At 37.3% G+C, this 6,266-nt stretch overlaps 1 protein-coding gene across 1 annotated transcript in view; it reads right to left on the reverse strand.

The window, feature by feature from the left end:
* pbrm1l (polybromo 1, like) overlaps positions 1–1,546 on the reverse strand; it is a 25,375-nt gene extending 23,829 nt beyond the window's left edge. The window contains exon 1 of the mRNA XM_062997434.1: positions 1,464–1,546. The gene's annotated coding sequence lies outside the window, so the exon portion shown is untranslated. The remainder of the gene's footprint in view (positions 1–1,463) is intronic.
* Positions 1,547–6,266: the final 4,720 nt, after the last annotated feature.

The following is a 6,266-nucleotide window of genomic DNA, read 5'->3' on the forward strand; positions in this document are numbered from 1 at the left end:
TGGTAGTATGTATCGTGTTTGCTAACTTATCTATCCACTGCTGTTAATAACTAAGAATTTGGATACATTGCTCTTTAAAGAAATCTGATTAAGTTTTACAAAACGTGTTGTTTTTTTCTTCTCAGTTTGGATTGTTTTCTTTCATTACTTGATCAAAATAATAGAGCTTCAGTTTGGATATCTGGGCTTCGAGTGGGAGGTTAAGTTTGATTTGGTCAAGGATCTATTTATTTGTTTGTCATCCAAGGTGTTTTCAAAACTATTTGCCACTTTAAAGGCATCAGTATTCTTCCTGCCCATGATTTCTGTTTGAAAAGACATCTGAAGATCTTTCCAGTTCTTTCATTTTTGTTCATATCATATTTGCTGACTTCTCTATCCACTGTTGTTAATAACTGACTCTATGGATACACTGCTCTTTAAAGAAATCTAATTGTGTTTTATAAAACGTGTTGTTTTCTCCTTTACAGTTTGGATTGTTTTCTTTCATTATTTGATCAAAATAAAAGAGCTTCAGTTTGGATATCTGGGTTTCGAGTGAAAGGTTAAGTTTGATTTGGTCAAGGATCCATTTGTTTGTCTTCTTTGCCATCCAAGGTGTTTTCAAAACTATTTGCCACTTTAAATGCATCAGTATTCTTCTGCCCAAGATTTCTGTTTGAAAATGACATTGTTACATCTGAAGATCCTGTAAGATGTTCCTACAAGTGGTAGTATGTATCGTATTGGCTGACTTCTCTACCCACTGTTAATAAACTAACTTTTAAAAAGGCTATCTTAACCCTTCTTCACAGTTTGGGTCTGAACATAGCTAACTAAGATTTGAGCTGCTTTGCAACATTTTAGTACATTGGTAAAAAAAACCAAACATGACTTTTTAATCCCCATTATTTTGTTGCTTTTACATTGTTTATGTATTGGTATTACAAGTTAAGTTTCATGTAAACTTACATTCGTTCGCCTGGACATTATAAACCCGTATTTATTCATACTGATCTTAATTACACAATGCACACATACATTGCACACATACTTAGTATGCTAATTCCAAAGCAGCAGGTCTATTTTATTAAAATACTCGTCTTGTAATACCAGCGAACTTGGTTAATTGAGAATTTCTGCATGTTTGTAAACAACATTGTGTCTTTATATAGACAATACTTCATTGTTTTATGATCATGCGACAAAAATATTTCCCTCAGAAATCAATAAATTACACCATCCATTTATTAATCTGTCTGTATATCTATCCACATAAACACTGAAGCTATACACTGACTCCTCAGTTCACTCAGTCATACACTCACTCCATTCCTGTTCTCAAACAAAGAGCTCCGGATACAGCAACACTAACACTGCTAGCTAAGATGCTAACCAGCTAACCTGTAGCGCTAAAAAGCAAATTCGCTGTGCGTATTAAGGACTTAAACAACAAAAGGAAATAAATAAAAGCTGTTACTTGCCCGTATAAAATATATTCACTTTGTTAAAAAGCTGAACAAAAATCCAACAGAACACAGCAACAGCAACCGTTAGCCAGCCAGCTAGTGTTGGTTTAAAACCCCGCCTCCTTCCAAACGGTACGGAAGTTCTCTAGCTTAAAAGTCTTTCAGTTTTAGGGACATAAAGTGCAGTACCGGATTACATCGTAGGTTAAAGCAGCGAAGCGGACCTCGACCCCGACCCCCCAAGCCCCCAAAAACAACCAAAAACTAAAAAACCTCTCGCACACACCAAAGGATATGGGTGATAACAGAACTTTAAGAGCTGCTAACTGAGCTACTAAACTAACTGTTCGCGTCACAAACACATTAATGTGTACTACATAGTGCACTAGAGAGTGTGAAAGATAATAGATTTATGTTCCCTACATAGTGCACTAGATTGTATATTAGAAAAGAATTTATGTTCCTTACTTAGTGCACTTGATAGTGTATTAGATAATAGACTTATGTTTCTTACATAATGCTTTAGGTAGCATATTAGTTAACGGATTTAGGTTCCCTACATAGTGCACTAGTTGGTATTTTAGATATGAATTTATGTTCCCTACATAGTGCACTAGATAGTGAATTAGACAATTGGTTTATGTTCCCTACACAGTGCACTAGATTGTATATCAGATCACGGATTTATGTTCCCTACATAGTGCACTAAATAGTGTATTAGATAACGCATTCATGTTCACTACATAGTGCACTAGAAAGAATAACTAGATGATGATTTGTGTTCCTTACATAGTGCACTAGATAGTGTATTACATAATTAATTATGTTCCCTACATAGTGCACTAAATTGTATATAAGATAACGGATTTATGTTCCCTACATAGTGCACTAATCAGTATATTAGACAATTGATTTATGTTCCCTACACAGTGCGCTAGATTGTATATCAGATAACGGATTTAATACGCGATTAAAAAGTCTGTGTCGCCTGCGTGCGTGTGCGCTCTTGGATGCTCGTTCTAGATTCCGGGAGATTTTATCTGACTTGCGGGCATCAGGGTGCCGCTATGTATATGCGGGAGACTCCCGGAACTTCCGGGAGACTTGGGATGTCTGGGTGGAGCACCTGTAAAATACTAGTGCACTCTCCGAACCCCAGATCTCAGCTGTGCTATTTGCTGGTTGGGCATCTACACAGACATGATTGGTTGTGTCTGAGGGGATGTCGTAGGTGCACTCTCAGTGCTGGCCCCAAACCAATAAGGGCATCTGGCGTAAAATCTGTGACAATTAAGTTATGCGAACCCGAATGATCCGCTATGTTGACACTTAAATAAATACACCAAAACAGCAACAGGCTCCCACACAGGACCGTATCACGTACCATGCCCTATGTAAACCCATATCAATCATTGTTCACAGTCTGCAATAAGTTATACTCTTGGTACTCCAGTTTGCCATCTACCTTCCATGTGATGAAGGTGGGTTGGGTACTTAAAATAGTTCCTATGTGGAATTATCTAGGTGTGTGTGTGTTGCCCTATGAATGATTAAAGTTTTTTGAGCTTTTTTTTGCCATCTATAAAAGAATAAAGCAGTGAGTGAAAATGTATTAATTTATTGAACAACACTAGCTACTGGCTTTCCATTGCTATGTGTTTTTATTTATTAGGATTTTAACATCATGTTTTACACACCTTGGTTTCATTCATGACAGAAATGGTAGTTAATCGCTACACAAGATTAATCAGTTCACAAGTTTAACCGAGGCTTCCAGAGGAATCCCACACAGACATGGGGAGAACATGAAACCCAGACCCAGACTGCACCACCTAGGGATCAAACCCAGGACCTTCTTGCTGTGAGGCAACAATGCTACCCACTGAGCCGCTGTGCCACCAACGTTTATAAATGTTACAAATGCCCATAGATTTATTTTATGAAATTCTAGTAACAGTTGTCAGAGGCTTTCATATAATGTTGCACAACAACATTGTTTCAGTCTATAAAATAGTTTAATGTCAACGTTTATTTGCATTTACACAGTGTTGCAATTGTTTCAGTAACTCCTTTGCTTACCTTTTTTATTTTTTTATTTTTGCACATTTGCTTGTGGGTACTGTGGTTTTCTTAAACTTGCCTCTGGGTGTATGTGATTGAATGTCTTGCTGTGTGTTGCCCTTACTCTTTTCATATACAGTATCTGCTGCTATAAAAACTCAATGCTACTAACTGTACATCAGAATATGCTTTTTTACCTGACTTATCATTTACTCAGTACCATATACTGGCCAACACTACACTTGTCTCTAGTCTTGTCTCATTTAATTACATTTTAGATTGGGAATGTGTTTTGTATTTATTGTAGGTCTTTTTGTATTTATCATACTGTGTTTTATTTGAACTGCCCTTACAATGCCCTTAGAGGATGAAAATGGATGGAAGACGAAGACGACTGACATCAGGGAAAAATATGACTTTAAGGAAGTCCTAGGAAGTGCCACCATGTATATTTCTGTAAATTGTTAGTCCTCTGTCATCATTCAAAAGTCACTTGCTAATGTGAGATTGGCACTTATTTAGTTAGTCCTTTATTCTAAACTGGGGAGCAATACGTTTGTGTTTCCTGTCTCATCTTGTGTGTCTATGTGGGATATTTGAGATTGAAATCACAAGTGACAGGCTAGTGATTTGAGAAGTGATTTTATAAGAATAGATACACTACTGCTTCTTTTACATGTACCAGGTGCACAATTTGCACATACTGTTTTTCTGTTGCATACCATATGCTGTATAAATGCACCTTATTTACTTACTTATTTGTATTAGTTTTTCTTCTTTTGCTTGTTAAACCTCTGGAGACCAATAATGTCCTTCGGGATAAATAAAGTATCTATCTATCTATCTATCTGTCTGTCTGTCTGTCTGTCTGTCTGTCTGTCTGTCTGTCTGTCTGTCTGTCTAAGATAGCTGTGATGGAGCTTCCAGTGAGCTATGCTCAGAGACAAAGCACACAGAGCAGGGTATGTCATCAGTGCAAAAATGTAAACTACTTCCTGACTTTCCTGTTTTAAAGAATAGCATATTTACAGTGTTTGGGCTGTTATAAAACAACTGATTAAATGGTTTGTGGCTGTATGGTTGTCTTTGCACTGTGTTTATTGTTTTGTCTTGCACTTTTTGTTCTGTGTTGCACCCTGGTCCTGGGGGAACGTTGTTTCATTTCAATATGTACTGAACTTGTATATAGCTGAAATGACAATAAAGCCTCTCTTGAACTCTTGTAAGGATCTGGTGCCCTGTCCAGGGTGTACTGGTTTGCACACACACTGATGTCACTGGCAAGGCAAGGCAAGGCAAGGCAAGTTTATTTGTATAGCACCTTTCATACACAGTGGCAATTCAAAGTGCTTTACATAAGGAAAAAAAAAAAAATTAAAAGCATTAAAACATTCCTGAGATCTAAAACCTCAGAAAGACTTCTTGCAAACATTTAGTTACAATTAAGAACATGAAATTCAAACAAGAGAGATAAAAAAAATTAAGGACATGAAAAATTAAAAGAAAATATTGTAAAGTATAACCTACAATTTAGGGAATATGAAATTAAAACAAGAGAGATAAAAAATTAAGAACATGAAAACTAAAAGAAAATATAGTACAATATACACTACAATTTAGAAGAGCATGAAAAACTAAAAGAAATATGGTAAAATATGGGTAATAGCAAAAATTTCTAGCTCAATCATAGGCACAAGAAAAAAGAAATGTTTTTAACCTGGATTTAAAGATTTCTACATTTGAGGAACATCTAATATCTCCTGGCAGTCTGTTCCAGTTATATGCAGCCCAACAGCTAAATGCTGCTTCACCGTGTTTAGTTTGGACTCTGGGCTCAACTAGCTGACCTGAGTCCATGGATCTAAGAGATCTACTGGGTTTATATTCTCTAAACATTTCTGATATGTATTCTGGGCCGAACCCATTCAGTGATTTATAGACCAGTAGCAGCACTTTAAATTCTATTCTGTAACTAACCGGAAGCCAGTGTAGAGATTTTAGAACTGGAGTGATGTGCTCAGTTCTCTTCGTCTTAGTTAAAACTCTAGCAGCAGCGTTCTGAATGAGCTGTAACTGTTTAATGGTCTTTTTGGGAAGTCCAGTTAAGAGACCATTACAATAGTCCACCCTACTGGAGATAAAAGCATGGATCAGCTTCTCTAGGTCTTGTTGGCACACTAGACCCTTGATTTTGGCTATATTTCTAAGATGGTAGAAGGCTGTTTTGGTGATGGTTTTTATATGGCTGGTGAATGTGAGATCTGAGTCTATTAGAACGCCAAGATTTCGGACTTGGTCTTTGGTTTTTAGAGCTCGGGAACTGAGGTGTTCACTGACACTGGTCCTCTTTTCTTTGCTGCCAAACACAACAATCTCTGTTTTGTCCTTATTTAACTGTCAAAGTCAATGTCAAAGTGTTTTTCTCCGGTTACTCCAGTTTCCCTTCCACTTTCCATTTAAAGACTGACAGTTGGATTGGTTACTCTTTATTGCTACTGTGGTGTTGAGTAAATTGAATGTGCGTGTGGGCGGCTCTACGTCTGGTACCTTACCAGCCACCGCTCAGAATTTTTGGGTTGCACCAGACAGACGAGGCTGCCCACGGGAGAATGAAGATATAACGGATGCTGTATATATACTTTCCAGTGTCCGGCTAACTAAGCGTACGGTTAATGATGTTTAATGTGTTTTTGATGTCAGATCAGCAGAATTCGCCCTGAAGAGCCCTGCAGCGGCTTCATGACGTCAGAGCAGGAG

Source organism: Trichomycterus rosablanca, chromosome 6, assembly GCF_030014385.1.
Source record: "Trichomycterus rosablanca isolate fTriRos1 chromosome 6, fTriRos1.hap1, whole genome shotgun sequence".
NCBI classification, from domain to species: Eukaryota; Metazoa; Chordata; class Actinopteri; order Siluriformes; family Trichomycteridae; genus Trichomycterus; species Trichomycterus rosablanca.